This window comes from Schistocerca nitens, chromosome 4 (assembly GCF_023898315.1).
Source record: "Schistocerca nitens isolate TAMUIC-IGC-003100 chromosome 4, iqSchNite1.1, whole genome shotgun sequence".
Lineage (NCBI taxonomy): Eukaryota > Metazoa > Arthropoda > Insecta > Orthoptera > Acrididae > Schistocerca > Schistocerca nitens.
In genome coordinates this window covers 861,880,115-861,897,527 of record NC_064617.1, presented here as the reverse complement: position 1 = coordinate 861,897,527, position 17,413 = coordinate 861,880,115, and the positions used below count along the sequence as shown (strand labels likewise).

At 45.9% G+C, this 17,413-nt stretch overlaps 1 protein-coding gene and 1 pseudogene across 4 annotated transcripts in view; both read right to left on the bottom strand.

Moving 5' to 3' along the window:
• LOC126253317 (tyrosine-protein phosphatase 10D) overlaps positions 1–17,413 on the bottom strand; it is a 340,420-nt gene that overhangs the window by 177,179 nt on the left and 145,828 nt on the right. The gene's annotated exons all lie outside the window — the stretch shown is intronic.
• On the bottom strand, positions 8,803–8,920 carry LOC126254108 (5S ribosomal RNA; annotated as a pseudogene).

Here is a 17,413-nt window from a genome sequence, read left to right as displayed (position 1 = left end):
GAGAGCCATCAGTGTACACAAAGGTACTATCGCGAAGTTCCGTGCGAAGGTCGAGAAACTAACAGCGAAGCGAGTCTGGAGTAGTATCCTTAGGAAGCCCAAGGTGAACACGGGCCGCCGCACGAAGCCACCCACAGTGGTGAAGGATTCACACCCAATGGGATAGTGGCAGGTAGCGTGAAGCTGAACTGCCCGAGCAAGAGCCGAAAGCGAACTCCAGGAGATAACCAGAGAAGAGGGGCGCGCGCCATACTGGTGGTCAAAGGAGTCATCGAAGACGGAGGCATAGGATGGGTGGCCACGCGTGGCAGTCAAACGGCACGCATATCTGCTGACGAGAAAGTCACGGCAGTAGGACAGTGGTAGTTCTGCAAACAGACTATCAACCGGGCTAGTGTAAAAGGTGCCAGTGGCCAAACTAACGCCACGATGGTGGATAGTATTAAGACGATGTAAGAGGGAAGGACGTGATGCGTAAACGAAACACACACACAGTTTCGAACAGACAAGGGACCGGTGCAAACGGAGGAGGGTGGTACGATCTGCTCCCCACGAAGTACCACCGAGGACACATAGGACGCTGTGGAACCGCACACAGCGGGTTGCCAGGTGAGACACATGGGAGCACTAAGAAAGTTTCCTGTCGAGGATGAACCGCAGGAATTTCGTAGTTTCAGCAAACAGAAGAGCAACAGGCCCAAGATGTAAAGACAGTGGAAGAAACGCATAACACTGCCACAAATTCATAAAAACGGTTTTGTCAGTGGAAAAGCGAAAGCCACTGTCGATACTCCATGAGTAAAGACGATCGAGACACTGCTGGAGACGCCGCTCAATGAGACAGCTCCACGAAGAACTGCAATAGTGCACAGAATCGTCAACAAAAAGGGATCCAGAGATGCCCGGATGGAGATGGGCCATTATAGGAATAATGGCGATAGCAAAGAGGACGACGCTCAGGACGGAACCATGAGGCGAACAGTTTTCCCGGATAAACGTGCCTGACAAGCCAGACCCCACGTACGTTAAAAACTCGGTCTTTTAAAAAGTCCTGAAGGAAATGGTGCAGGCGGCCATGGATGCCCCACGTATAGAGAGTACAGAGGATACCAGTCCTCCAGCTAGTGTCGTAGGCTTCCTATCGAAAAACACTGCCACAGTCTGGGATTTCTGCAGAAAACCACTCATGACATCGATGGATAAAGTTACGAGATCGTCAACTGCAGTACGGCGCGCTCGAAATCCACACTGTGCAGTGGTTAGTAAATTGCGAGACTCGAGCCACCATACCAGCCGGGCATGAATCATATATTCATCACCTTGCAAACACAGCTGGTGAGAGAAACGGGGCGATAGCTAGAAGGAAGGTGTTTGTCCTTACCGGGCTTAGGTATGAGTATGAAAGTGGCTTCACACCAGAGTCTGGGAAACGTGCCCTCTGCGAAGGAGAAAGTGCTTGCCCATAAGACAAAGGTGCTGCTACATCTGAATGTGAACACTGTCCGGCCCTGGGGAGGAGGATCGGGATGAAGTGAGAGCATGATCTAGCTCCCTCACAGTAATAGCGGCATGGTAGCACTCACGATTAGGAGAAGGGTATCGCCCAAGCCTCCTCCACTCGTTTCCGATTGAGGAAGGCAGGCTGGAGATCGAAACCTCCGCAAATTAGCGGCTCAAGGTGTTGGAGATAGCAATAGGGTCCACTACGACATCATTTGCTACGGTCACGCAGGAAATTGGGGGCGGACCTTGGCCCTAGACGGCAGACGGAGGTTAACATACACGACGGAAGAGGTAGTGGAACTGAAATCCAGCTAGCATTTTGCGAACGCGACGACACTGCGAACGCAACTATTAATAACGAATGAAGTTCGCCATCGTAGGACGACGGTTAAAAACTGCTTCGCGGCATTCCTCAGTCCACCAAGGGACCGGGACACGGCGCGGTGAAGTTCGAGGAATGTAACGTTCTGCTTCGGTAAGGATAAAGTTTGTAAGGTATTCGACTTGGTCATCACAGCTGAGGAAATGTTGATCGTCGGAGGTCGCCAGGGAGGAGAAAAGCCTCCAGTCGGCCTTAGAAAGCTGCCATTTGGGTCTGGCACATAGGTGGGATAGGAGTCAGCAAACGGATAGCACACGCGAAATGACTGCTCGAGTACGTGGCAGAGAGAACGGACCACTCGAGAGGGCAAGCAAGCTGGGCAGTGCAGAACGAGAGGTTATAATGGGAATATGTCTACGTGGAATCTGAAAGGAACGTGGGTGCTTCAGTGTTAAGGTAGACGAGGCTGAGTTGATTGAGAAGGTCAGACAAAAGGGCAACTCTTTATAGGCTCTGGGAGAGCCTCAAAGGGCATGGTGCGCATTAAAGTCACCGAACAGCACAAGTGGGTGAGGGAGCTGACCAATAAACTGGAGGAAGTTTGCCCTGGTGACACCGAATGACAGAAGGATGTAGATGGTACAAAGAGAAAAGGCGAAGCGAGGAAAGAAAATGCGGGTGTTCAGTGAGATGGTTTGACAATCAACGTCATTCCGGTTGAGTAGCGTGAATGCCGTCCTTGGGTGGGTGGGGGGGTCAAAGCGGACTGGAAAGAAATGTGAGAGGTCAAAGCGGTCGTGAGGACGCAATTTTGTTCCCTCGAGGCAGAGAACAAGTGAACGCTGCGATTCCAAGAGCAGCCGTATTTCCTCCTTGTTGGATCTAAGACCACGAACGTCCCAACTCTTCTTGGAACGTACGTTCTCGGAATGGAAACAGTGAATTTCACTGTCTTACACAACTCCTCAGCTGTAGCGTCTGTTTAGTATTTCCGTAGCCGTTTTGCGCCCACTAAACTACCCTATGACGAAACTCATCGCTCTCTTTGTATCTTTCAGTAAACCAATCTAGCCGCGCGGTCAACGCCCTCCCCCCCCCCCCCCCCCCCTCCCGTCGGAGGTTCGAGTCCTCCCTCGGTGTGTATGTGTGTTGCTCTTACCGTAAGTTAGTTTATGGTTTATGTAGTGTGTAAGCCTACGGCTAGGGACCGATGACCTCAGCAGTTAGATCCCACAGGCAATTATCACAAGTTTCCAAAGTTTAAATCAGTCTGGTAAGGGTCTCAGATCGATGAGCAATACTAAATAATTGATTTTGCAAGTTTTTTGTAAACCCCTTCTTCTATAGACTAACTAACTTCTCCTTAAGATTCTACCAATGAACCTCGCCTTGGCATATGTATTTTCTGCAGTTTTATGTGGTGATGGTAGCTTGCATATCTCCGCATAAAAAACTGCAACTTAATCAGTTTTAGTCTGCTTACTGTATTCAAGCCTTGGTCTCGCTCTAAATTTTTAACCCCCACTCACTTTCTTCCATCACTAAATTGAGCATTATTCGCTGCCTCATGTGTATTACCAACCAATACCTTCTTTAAGTCAAGTTGTGTTATAAATTTATTTTATCACCAATTCGATCCAGTACCACCTGATTTGTTACTCGGTCTACCAACATAAGCTTTGGTATTCTGCAGTGCGGTCTGGCATCTTCATTAATCGGTGAACTAGCGGAATATTCTTCTGTAGCACCACGTTTCAAAAGCTTGTAATATTTTTTTCTCTGAACTGCTCACTGTCCACGTTTTAATTTCGTACACGGCAACACTTCAGACAAACAGCAGATGGTTATAATTAAACTGACGGTGTTCCGAGTTGGGGTTGGGTCGTTTGGGGGAAGAGACCAAACTGCGAGGTCATCGGTCTCATCGGATTAGGGAAGGACGAGGAAGGAAGTCGGCCGTGCCCTTTCAAAGGAACCATCTCGGCATTTGCCTGGAGTGATTTAGGGAAATCACGAAAAACCTAAATCAGGATGGCCGGACGCGGGATTGAACCGTCGTCCCCCCGAATGCGAGTCCAGTGTGCTAACCACTGCGCCATCTCGCTCGGTAACGGTGTTCTGTGTGCTGGAGTTCGGACTGTCATCGTAGGACTCTGAGTAAGCTTAAAAGGTAATAGCACCACTTTGTGTCACCAGTTGAAAATTTGCTACTGTAAGCAATCAATGTTGCGTGGATACAGGAAAACGGTAAAAAACGGTGAAACACATGGTAATTGTGGTTCTGACTCTTTATTAGGATGTGGTAACAAGTTACAACATACGCTCAACATGGTCTTCCGCCTAAGCAACATGCATCCGTAATACGGCATGGTCGAGAGTTGTTGCGGCATATCCGATGTCATTAGAGCTATATGTCGTTGTATGCTATTCTTCAGATCAGGAAGAGTCCGGATACATGCCTGATAGACACGATATTTCGGATGTCCAAACAACCAGAAGTCACATGGATTTAAGTCGGGAGATTTGGAAGGGCACACTTCTTGAAACTGGGCAGAGATTATTCGGTCGTTACCAAAGGTTTCTCAAAGCAAGTCTACGATCTGACAAGAGACGTGTGGCGTCGCCCGATCTTGCACGAAACTAGTGGTGTGGACACATTTGCCTTCTTGCAAAGCTGGAATCACGTGTTGCGCAACCAGGTCCTCATAACATGCAGATGTCACTGCACACCTAGCAGGTCCGCTAGGTGTCATCTCCTCGAAGAGAAATGTCCCGAGAATAAAGGAGCTTGTTAAACCGTACAACACATTCACATAAGTTGAGTGCTGTGGATATTCCCGGACAACATGTAGCTAAGTGTAACCCCACATGCAACAGCTGTTTGTATACACGGCACCGTGAAGACTTGTGTGTGTCTCGTCCGTACAAAGACTATTCTCTGGGCACAAGTCATCCATTTTCATGCGTGCCCTAAAACGAAGGGCAAAGTCAAGGTATTGTAGCCTATCTTAGGTCTTCATTTGGTGCACGTTCTGCATCTTCTATGGCTACCAGTGTAAAATGCGCCATGAAACCTTTTGAATTGTTGCCCAAGGGAGAGAGAATTCCCGTGTTACAACTCGAGCACTGGCTGCAGAATTTGAGGCGTGTGCCGTGCGGTCGGCTGATGCTACAACTCCTTCAACAACTGCCATGGGAATGGGCCGCCTCCCCTCCCTGCTGCACCACCTAATTCACCTATTCCTCAAACTTTCCTGATCATATTCTTTAGCTCATTTCTTGACACGGGGCCTCTGCGCAGTAGTTTCTGTCGCCGATATTCCCGCGATGTAGTGCTGCTATTGCTGCCGTTATGATAAAACAACGTTCCTAATAGTGCACGGTCTTTCTTCTCAACAGCCATTGCATTTCGTGTGGAAAACTTCAATCTTGTTGATTCTTTACACCAAGTCACTTCCCGAAAGAAATGAACACGCGTCACCAAGCGACAAACAGTATATTGACGTCAAAATAGGAAACAATTGACATTTTGACTGTTTACAGTGCCATATTTTTCACCTGTTGGTAGACAGTAGTACTATTATTTTTCAGCTTACTTAGCGAGCGCACTGATTGATGAACATACCTACGATGTTTCAGCGTCCTGCAATGTTTACAGCCTCCACTCCAGCACTCTGATCATCTCGAGTTTATTTACAACCTTAGAAGACGACGACTTCCTCTTAAAGTTATATTCGATGTTAACAAATTCCTATTATTCAGAACGTTTTTCTTGCTATTACCTGGTTTCATTTTATATCCTCTCTACATCGGTTGTCGTCAGTTATTTTGCTGCCCAAATAGCAAAACTCCTTTACTACTCATCTCGCTATCTAATTACCTCGGCATCGCCTGATTTAATTATCCATTATACTTCTTTTATTTTGGTCGATATTCACCTTATAACCTCTTTTCAAGACACTATCCATCCCGTTCAAGAGTTCTTTGTGGTGTTTAGCAGTCTCTGACAGAATTACAATGTTTGTTTCTTTTCCCTGATTTTTAATTCTCTTTCCAAATTTTTTATTGGTTACTTTTACTACTTCCTCAATCTTAATACCGAATAACATTTGGGAGAGATACAACTGTCTCATTCCCAGCGCAACTACTGCTTCAGTTCCATGCCCTTCGACTCTTTTCCACTGAAGCGCCAAAGAAACTGGTATACGCATGCGTATTCAAATACAGATACATATAAACAGGCAGAATACGGCGCTGCGCTCGACAACGCCTATATAAGATAACAAGTGTTTGGCGCAGTTCTTAGATCGGTTACTCATGCTACAATGGCAGTTTTCAAGATTTAAGTGAGTCTGAACGTGGTGTTGAAATCGGCGCACGAGCGATGGGTCACAGCATTTCCGAGGTAGCGATGAAGTGGGGATTTTCCCGCATGACCTATTCACGAGCGTACCGTGAATATCAGGAATCCGGTAAAACATCAAATATCCGACATCGCTGCGGCCGGGAAAAGATCCTGCAAGAACGGGACCAACTACGACTGAAGAGAATCGTTTAACGTGACAGAAGTGCAACCCTTCTGCAAATTCCTGCAGATTTCAGTGCTAGGCCATCAACAAGTGTCAGCGAAACATCATCGATATGGGCTTTCGGAGCCGAATGCCCGCTCGTGTACCCATGATGACTGCACGACACAAAACTTTACGCCTCGCCTGGGCCCGTCAGCACCGACATTGGACTCTTGATGACTGGACACATACATATTGCCTGGTCGGACGAGTCTCGTTTCAAATTATATCGAGCGGATGGACGCGTACGGGTACAGAGACAACCTCGTGAATGCATGGACCCTGTATGTGAGCACGGGGCTGTTCAAGCTGGTGGAGGCTCTGTAATGGTGTGTGGCGTGAGCAGTTGCAGTGATATGGGAATCCTGATACGCCTAGACACGACTCTGACAGGTGACACGTACGTAAGCATCCTGTCTGATCACCTGCATCCATTCATGTCCATTGTGCATTCCGACGGACTCGGGCAATTGCAGCACGACAATGCGACACCCCACACGTCCAGAATTGCTACAGAGTGGCCCCAGGAACACTCTTCTGGCTTTAAACAGTTCCGCTGGCCACCAAACTCCCCAGACATGAACATTATTGAGCACATCTCGGTCGTAGTCTTACGGATTTATGGACAGCCCTGCAGCATCATGGTGTCAGTTCCATCCAGCACTACTTGAGACACTAGTCGAGTCCACGCCACGTCGTGTTGCGGCAGTCCAGCGTGCTCGCGGGGGACCTTACTCGATATTAGCCAGGTTTACCAGTTTCTTTGGCTATTCAGTGTAAATGCAGTCTTGTTTCTGTGTAAGATGTAGATAACCTAGCGCTCCCTATATTTTGACCTTTTATCTTCACTATTTCAGTGATTGTTTTCCAGTCAACATTGTCAATACGTGTCTGTAAAGCTACGAAAGCTATAAACATACTTTTGCATTTTTTTAGTTTATATCCTGAGACGCGTCGTACGGTCGCTATGGCCTCGCGTTTTCCTACATTTCACCGAAACTGAAACTGGCATTGCCCGAGATCTGCTTCCACCTGCGTTCCATTCTTCTGTAAATAATTCACGGCAGTATTTATCATTAATTAGTAGTTAAACTGGCAGTTCGGCAATATTCGTACATCTCACCAGATGCCTTCTTTGGAAGCGGTATTAATGAATCAGCAGAAACAGCAATACATTCTCAACCGTCGCCGTTTTGGTGCGTTATTTCGGGATTGTCGCTGACAAACTTTCCGAAAGTGGCGCGACTTTCTTGTTCTCCTTTGCTTGGGTGAGGGCGTTGTAGCGCAGCGCAGAGCTCGCGAGTGAGGGAAGGTTATACACGGTACGGGACGGTACAGTATGGTGCGGTACAGAGGAGCGGGCCGAGAGTACCTGGGAGGTCGCAGCGCTTTTGGCCCGGTGTGCCCGCACCGCCAGAACCGGTTCCACGGAGGCGGCGGCGGCGGCGTGGACGCACCTCTCCACCACCGGCCGCAAGCATTCCCCGACGCCATATGGCGTCCACTGACGGCGATGCCTCTACAGCAAATCCACTGCAGCCGAGGCCAATTTCCCGGGCGTGTCCGAACACCGCGACTACCGCTATGAGCTGGGGTATACCTAAGTAACCATCCTATTACTCCTGTAAGTTAACTCACTAAATGTGGTTTTACGTGCGCCGTATTTTACGTCGATATTTACCTGGAATAGAGTTATGCCGTCGGCACACGGGACGAGTTAGCTAACGTTGACGTGGTGCTCAACGACTTTCGTGACGTCACTTCCTGCTTTTTCTGGTTCAGAAGCCATTTCGTCACGTAAAACACAAAATAAGTCTGCGATGTTTCGGCAACGTGCCACGTATAGTAGAACCAATGGGAAGCAACAGCGCTCCCTACGTCACAAGCAGAAAGCAAGAGCCGGCCGCGGTGGTCTCGCGGTTCTAGGCGCGCAGTCCGGAACCGTGCGACTCCTACGGTCGCAGGTTCGAATCCTGCCTCGGGCATGGATGTGTGTGATGTCCTTAGGTTAGTTAGGTTTAAGTAGTTCTAAGTTCTAGGGGACTGATGACCACAGCAGTTGAGTCCCACAGTGCTCAGAGCCATTTGAACCATTTGAACCAGAAAGCTAGACGCCATACCGTACTTGTCGCGTTCAGCAGAAGTCCATATTCGAGGATTTTACGCTACACGTTACAGCCTATGAATACTTACTAAACTCCGCCCGAACAGGCCTTGGAAGGCCCGACTACCGTACTGACCGGCCGCTGTGGCATCCTCAGCCCATAGGCGTCGCTGGATTCGGATATGGAGGGGCATGTCGTCAGCACACCGCTCTCCCGGCCGAATGTCAGTTTCCGAGACCGGAGCCATTACTTCTCTATCAAGTAGCTCCTCGGTTTGCCTCACAAGGGCTGAGTGCACCCGGCTTGCCAACAGCGCTCGGCAGACCGGATGGTCACCCATCCAAGTGCTAGCCCAGCCCGACAGCGCTTAACTTCGGTGATGCGACGGGAACCGGAGTTACCGCTGCGGCATGGCCGTTGGCACAGCCTATGAATATATACTGTTTCTAAGCACCAGCTAGTAAAGGAAACAAACGAAAAATCTGGAGCAGGAATTAAAATCTTTGAGGTTTGCCGATGACACTGTGATTCTGTCAGAGGCAGCAAAGGACCTGGAAGAGCAGCCGAATGGAATAGATAGCGTCTTGCAAGGAGGATATAAGCTGAACATCAACAAAAGCAAAACGAGGATGATGGAATGTAATCGAGTTAAATCAGGTGATGTTGCGGGAATTAGATTAGGTTCAAATGGCTCTGAGCACTATGGGACTCAACTGCTGTGGTTATCAGTCCCCTAGAACTTAGAACTACTTAAACCTAACTAACCTAAGGACATCACACACATCCATGCCCGAGGCAGGATTCGAACCTGCGACCGTAGCAGTCGCACGGTTCCGGAATGCGCGCCTAGAACCGCGAGACACCGCGGCCGGCAATTAGATTAGGAAATGACACACTTAAAGTAGTAGATGAGTTTTGCTATTCGGGTAGCAAAATAACTGATGATGGTCGAAAGAGAGGGGATATAACATGTATATTGCCAATGGCAAGGAAAGCGTTTCTGAAGAAATTTGTTAACATCAAATATAGATTTAAGTGTCAGGGAGACCTTTCTGAAAGTATTTGTATGGAATGTAGCCATGTGTGGAAGTGAAACATGGACGATAAATAGTTTAGACAAGAAGAGAGTAGAAGCTTTCGAAATGTGGCGCTACAGAAGAATGCTGAAGATTAGATGGGTAGATCACGTAACTAATGAGGTAATGAATAGAATCGGGGAGGAGTGGAATTTGTGGCGCAACTTGACTACAAGAAGGGATCGGTTGATAGAACACTTTCTGATGCATCAAGGGAAAATAAATTTCGTATTGGAGGGAAGCATGGAAGCATGGAGGGTAAAAATCGTAGAGGGAGACCAAGAAGTGAATACACTAAGCAGGTTCGAAAGGATGTAGGGTGCAGTCGTTACTCGGAGATGAGGAAGCTTACACGAGATAGTGTAGCATGGAGAGCTGCATCAAAGCAGTCTCTGGACTGAAGACCACAATAAACAACAACAACAACAACAACAAGTTCCAGCATGTTGAATGTCTCTGGGAAAGTCATATTCGTGGTTAAAGAATTTCCGTATTTAGTTATTTCCTGTTATAGCTCGTGTGTAATGAGAGTAAAACGTTTTAAAGCAACGACCCATTTAAGATTGGTGAAAACATGTCGTTCTTATTATGATTTATTACATAATTAAAAACCAATAACATTTCTGACAATAAAATACAAAGAAAGGAGATACGTGTTGCGTGTTTCAACTTGGCGTAGTTGGTTGAGGCACTGTGACAAAGAAGCAGCAGTAGATTGGACACGGGTAGGTGTTCCGCTAAACCCAATTTTTGTTCACCTTCGCGTTTTCCAAGAGACTGTCGGAGTTTCATATCAAATTAATAGAAATAATACTTGATGCCACCTGAATACGAATGCGCTCTCTGTCAGAAGTGAGTTTGTTTGATTTGGTGAACTTTTATAAGCTGATGTCTTTCCTGAGAGGACATGTATCTCCATTTTTGTCTTATTACACGTTCATGGACATTAAAATTTTTATTTATGTATACCATAGAGAGAACAGCGTGACTAGTATACGGCCAGGAAAGGAAATGTTCGTTGTAATAGAGCTAAGGTAGGAATTCTACGCTCATCCGTTTTTGTGAAGAAACTGTACGGATTGCTAGCCAAATAAATCCGACAGCCGTCGCTGGAGAGCGCTAAGAGGGCAAAATCAAGTCAACCAGCTCGTGCCGTGTGTCGCCGGCAATGACTCGTGACGTGGGATATCACGTCTGAGTGCACGTCAACGTAAGCTGCCTCGTCCCATGTGCCGACGACTTTACCGTCATCACTGCTGCAATGTAACAACAATACACGGCAATGTTAGAGTACTGCCGAGAAATATTGCTGATATTGCAGGTAGTTCCCAAAGTACTGCCGAGGGGTTGCCGATGTTGTCCACCAAGGGTGGAGAATATTTCGTATTGCCGTGCGATCTTTCGCTGTCCTTACCGCAAAGGCTTCACTCTCGCTCTTTCCGTTGATTCCTACTTATCTCACCGGCAGCGCTGCAGTCGAGTGTCTGAGCGACAGCAACATCGTTTAGCTTTTTTTTCGGAAGTTAGAGCACGTATATATAGCCAACAGTTTTGTAGTTGTTTGTTGTCGTGAGGTGATTGTGTACAGCTATGAAGAAGTGGACGAACGAGGGATCTAGAAATTTTATAAATGCGCTTCATATATGACCAGAGCTATGCCGCGGCGAAAGTGATGTATACAAAAATCTCAAGCTGAATAAGGGCAGTTGGCAAGCTGTTGCCAATGAGCTTGGAATCACGCTTCATCAAGCATGCAAAAAACTCCGAAGTCTTCGAATGCAAAGAAAAAAGTTACACAGGAAGAGTGGAAGCGAAGGTGATTCTTCATCGACATGGGTTATATTTCATGCTCTGAGCTTCATACTGAAACAGGTACAATATTTCTGGCTTGACAGCCATCATATTCAGCTACAAGAAGTCCTTACTTGAGCAGCTGAGAAGGCAGCAGTGGGAAGATGATGCACTGTGGCGTGAGGTACCGATGACAGATGGTTTGTTCGGTACGGGTATAGTGAGAACGACCGCCTAAACTATGGTCCTTCTCCGCTATTGGCTGCTGCATTCGGAAGTTGCGCGCCAAAATGATAATCTTCTGTTATTAATATTAGACAAATTAGGCAGCATATTTTCTTGCGTTTCAAAATTAAAGCACTGCTCAATAGCGTACGATCATTCCATTGCTTGACAAGTATTAATAGCCGGCAGAATAACAAACAACTGCTAAACAAAAAGGAAGACGAAGAACTTCGGTGATCTTCGGATCGCGCTTAACTTGGATGGCGGGAGAAGAGGTTTGGCTGTAAGATCAGAGCTAGTTCGGCAGTTTCGGAGGATAGACACGTTGTCCGCAGCGGTCTGCGTTAGTGAAGACTTTATTAGCAATGTATGATTATTTGAACATGTAGTTGAGAACAGTGTGATAGTAATTACGGAAATACGTATTTCGTTAATTTGTTGAAAAATGGAAATTCTTTGTGGCTTTAAAGTGGAATGTAATTGTGCAGTTCCTCGTGTTCTGTTAATAAAAAGCGACTGGCTCCCCGTATAAACAAACTAATTGGAAATTTAATTATTTTTAAACTATTTGTTCCTCGCTAAATGTTTATTACAGCCCCAAGATTACGGATAAACGACCAAAGTGCTGTTTTCTGTGCAGGGGACAACAACTATAGAAGATTGCAGGTCGGTGAACATTTGTTAGAACTTATGCCCTCCACTCAGGGCAGTGAAAGCAAATAGGCACCTCGGGTGTACTGTAATCTTAGTACGAATGAGATTAGTGACACGTCATCTGCAGCAACTCAAAGGCGGTATTAAGGAGAGATATTTTCAAAAAATGGTTCAAATGGCTCTGAGCACTATGGGACTCAACTGCTGAGGTCATTAGTCCCCTAGAACTTAGAACTAGTTAAACCTAACTAACCTAAGGACATCACACACATCCATGCCCGAGGCAGGATTCGAACCTGCGACCGTAGCGGTCTCGCGGTTCCAGACTGCAGCGCCAGAACCGCGCGGCCACTTCGGCCGGCAGAGATATTTTCTAGAGAAAGAGTTTATAATACGCTCGTGTAAACATCACCCTCTCTCCCCCTCCCTTCTTTTTCAACTTGCCTTACAAGAACTGAATTTTGTTATTTATAACTTGCGTTTCCGTGTGCTGATGAACAAATCGTTCAGTCTTTCTTCCAAAGCACTGTATACTTTTGGTACCGGGAGGCTTATTAATGAATAGCGAACTTTAAAGAAGGACACTGAACTTCAGTACGAATTACCAATACCTAAGAACCGAAGGCATATCCGAGTTGGGTTGTGACTGGCATACACTCAAATTTGATTAGGTTTTAGCCGTTCTCGAACCAATTGTTTGTAAAAGATACTCGAAATCGTGTTTAGACATTCTGGTAAAATTCTGGAGAAGGTGTGTATCCAGCATCAGTTTACGAGTTAAATTCTCGGAAGCACTCCGCTGACTTCCAAAAGAACTCGTCCACAATGCCCGATTTCTCTTATTCTAATTCGATAACTTTGTGATGTACAAGCAGTAGAGCCGCACTCACTTCCAGCAGCTCGCGTTCGTTCACTTTGTGACCGTATTGTGCCCCCATGCAAATACATCTCGCCTGGAAACCTTCTGCCGCGCAGCAATAGCCGGTAGTGTTGTTGTATATGTGGCTGCAATTTGTGTGGCCGCAGTCTTGCCGGACGCCAATGTCAGGATATATTGTCGGCAATACGTAATTTTTAGAGTCCGTGTAAACGTACCTTAAGGGGTATCGGCCCAACGCATTTCTCGTACCACTGCCTTAACAACCGATTCCAGGCACTTCAAGATCTACGTCACAACGTTGAACGCAATGGTTTAAATTCAAGGATTCTGTGAGTACATGTGCTGAAGAGGAAACTGGACGCCGGAGAGGATCACAGACAAAGCGATGAGTTCAATACCGGATTTGGCGTCTGGTAGATGAAAGACAGACGGTAAAGCAACAGTGTGAACAAAGTAACGTGCAAGGGAAACTTCAAGTAGCTAGAGAAAACTATGCCGAGTTACACCACTCAGTCAAAAGCATTTGCAGAGTCTGTAAGGTGCCTCTTACGTGAGGAAGACATTTTAACCAGTTTTAATAAATTATTGTCTCTCATTTATGTATTCACGATAGATAGGAAGTGCTGTAGTCCGTAACTGGCCATGAATCGGAGAGCATTCCCCACGCTGGCTGGCTGGGTGACGAAGCGACCATATGTCGTGCGTAATGGGGTGGGGCTAGGCGCTGGACAGTAGTAACAAGCTTTAGTCTGGGAAATATACATGACGGGAAGTACTGCCATCTTGGCGCAAAGTCACAGATTTTGTTTATTTATATTTAATAATTAAAGTCATTTATGACAACATGAACACTAGGAGGAGCCTCTGGATAATAAAGCTATTTATCATAATTTTGCCTCGTTAAAATTCAACCCGTTCATTAACAAATGCATATCTTAGTAATTACGAACTTGATCGGAAATCCACGAACTGTGACGAAACTAGTAAGAGATACGGACTGCGCGCCAAAGTCGGCAGTCGGCGTTAAGAGCTCTTCCTGTCTTGTTCGGTGGTAGCCATGCTCTCGGTTACGAGTAGTTTGTGACATGAGTGTTTCATTATTGATCTAATAGGAATAAAAGTGATATTAAGGCATTCTGAACGTTAATTTCGAGTAAATAGATACCCCAAAGTTGATCGACAGTACTTTCAGATAATTAGCTTCCACCGACAGAGACATCCAATGTGCCAATGAATAAACTGCACGGGACGACATTTACGAGAGCTGCACCGCGCACAAGTAGGAGGAAATCCGACGACACGACCCACCAAGGCGGATGGATCAAGGAAGGTTCGATTTACACTCGCAAATTCCGGGTGGAAATGCTGACCAGTCATACTGTACGTCACATATACCACCCTCTACGGACTCGCGGCTAAGCTGAGTAATAACAGTATCAGTTTAGAAGCGAGGGGATCTTGCAAGCCGACAGAAAGAGGAGATAGGCGTAAAATGCCTTCACTCGAAATAGCAGCAGGACATCATACAACATGGTTCGAAAATTTACTAGAGCATATAATTTTTGAAACGGTCCCATAAAGGATAAAAAATGGCAAACATTTGCTCACAAAAGGTGAACATTCCGTCGATGAATTCAATCCTTCAAAAAAAATCTCAAAACGTTAAATCAAATCAATTCAATCAATGTTTACAGCTTAGAAAATGAGCAGAAAATACAAGAGATAACGAAAATCAGGACTGACGGTCTGGTGCCTTGTCTTTTCACACTAGGACCCCTCTATTGTCATCCGCGGCACCCTTACAGCACAGCGGTACGTCGACGATATTCTACGTGCCGTTTTCTTCCCATTCATGGCAAGCCATCTTGGTCTTACATTTCAACAAGATAATGCCCACCCGCACACGGCGAGAGTTTATACTGCTTTGCTTCATGCTTGACAAACCACACCTCGGCCAATGAGGTCGACGGACGTCTCTCCAATTGAGAATGTTTGGAGCATTATGAACAAGGCCCTCCAACCAGCTCGGCATTTTGACGATCTAATGCGTCAGTTGGGCAGAATTTGGCACGATATCCCTCAGGAGGACATCTAACAACTCTATCAATCAATGCCGAGCCCAATAACTACATGCATAAGGGCCAGAGATGGGCCAACACGCTACGACTTTCTCAGTTTGTGAAGCACTTTCTTTCGAATATATCGGCCATTTTTTTCTGAAACTGTGGTGTGCCTGTACTGACAAGCAAATGATTACATCTACCGAATTTCGTCCCATTCGGAAAATTTCTCCGTGTTGCGTTGTTGTTTTTCTTAGAGTGTGAATACTGCAAATGTGTATTTTTACGTTAATAATTTGATGTTATCACTTCCATTTTACAAAGAACTTACGTACGAAATCTTCGCAGTTTCGACGCAGAAAATATCCATATAAGAGAATGACAACAAGAAAAGTAAATGACAACACGAAACGAGGAGTTTACTAGTGATCACGCGCCTGAAATTTCTGGCACCAATACACTTGACGCTGAGTGCGCAATAGTTAAGCCGCCTGTCTGTGCTAACAATTTATCCTCGACAGGGAAACCGGTGTCCTGGGGATTACCCGTGCTGTTTAGCCTTGAGGTGCTCGCAATTCTGCGAACAGCTTGTTTCTCAAAGGACTGACGTATCCTTTGATTAAGCACTTTCAGTGCTACAGGCTTCGGTTCTAGGAAATTCATTTTCACCACTCCTTTTCTCTGCTAAGCTGCAACAAAAATCCGTAAGGAGAACATTGTGAGTAGATTAAATGAGTATCAAAGAAGGTAAACTGTCGAAAGCCACAGTTAAGTAAATGCCGCACATACGTCGTCACTAACAAATTAAACAAACTCACATGAGACGCCTACAAACCCTTGATAAATCCCCAGTAATTCACAGATTTGGGTTAAAAACGCATCAAACATAATGACATTATCGTCGAGTCAAATGCTTTTCGAAGCTCGTGTTAGGAAGAAACGAAACAGTGAAAAGGGCTTGTAATCACTCCTCCCTCCCCCCCCCTCAAAAATGGAAATGTGCTACATGGATACGAAAGAACACCCCCTCCCACCCCTCTGTCAAATATAGAGTAAAACAAGGAAACTAGATCCAGAATTTCTTTGTCATGTTTGCATTTCGGGAAAGAGCAGAGATTAGTCTCTGGATAAAGATTATGAAGTTTTCTTTTTTTTTTTTTTTTTCCTAAGGAGTCCTTTGGGTCCTAGCTGATAAAAGCAACAGTATAACACGCATTTTAAAATTTTGTGAAGTGTTAAGCCAGGAGGCTCTGAGTGGATGTCTTGGTTCATGTTTTTTGTGAAATGATCGAATGGTTCAAAAGGCTCTGAGGTCATCAGTCCCCTAGAACTTAGAACTACTTAAACCTAACTAACCTAAGCACATCACACAATCCATGCCCGAGGCAGGATTCGAACCGCGACCGTAGCAGTCGCGCGGTTCCGGACTGAACCGCCTAGAACCGCTCGGCCACTGTGGCCGGCTGTGAAACGGTCAGTCATCCGCATATGACAGGCACTTTCAGCATTTTTATTCAACTTGATTGTCGTCCCATTAAGCAACATCTCATGTCAAGATGAGTTCAGATCGGTTTTATTCAGCGACGAAGACGCCACTGAGTTTGCACAGTAATTTTTCTGATACCGCCCATTTTTATAGAGAGGAGCGTCTTGGCTCACTTTCCAGAAAAAATTTTATAGGCTGCACCGACGCAGCTTTTAGATACACTAAACTCGCAACTAATTAACTACCAACCGTGGAAACAATTGCCTGTATATTTCAATTGCCAGTTTAGTGTACCACAAAACGTTTTCCCGAATGATTGATGAATTTTAATACACGACAAGGTAAGGTAACTGATAAATAAATAGTGTCAGTGACAAAACAACTATTTGTGTTGGCAAAGCCACACGTCCTGAAGGAAACTGTTAATAAATTGCAGTAGTTTAAATATTGCCAATGTATTTCTGGGGAATTATCAATGTAATTCTGTAAAGCTGTCCAATAGCGAGTGCCGCAAAGCACCACCATCGTCATCATCATCATCGTGGTCATCATAATTACGTGTCTTGAAGGAAGGCGGTGTCAAACTCCGGCCCAGCATCGTTGGGTAGCGCACAAGTGCCATTATCATACGTTTGGGACGGTTCCGAGTCGCAGGAAATCGTGGGCGATCACAAGACTGGCCAGGAGTAGCCGTTCCACGACTGGGCCGATGACTGGATTTACCTGCACGACATAAAACAATA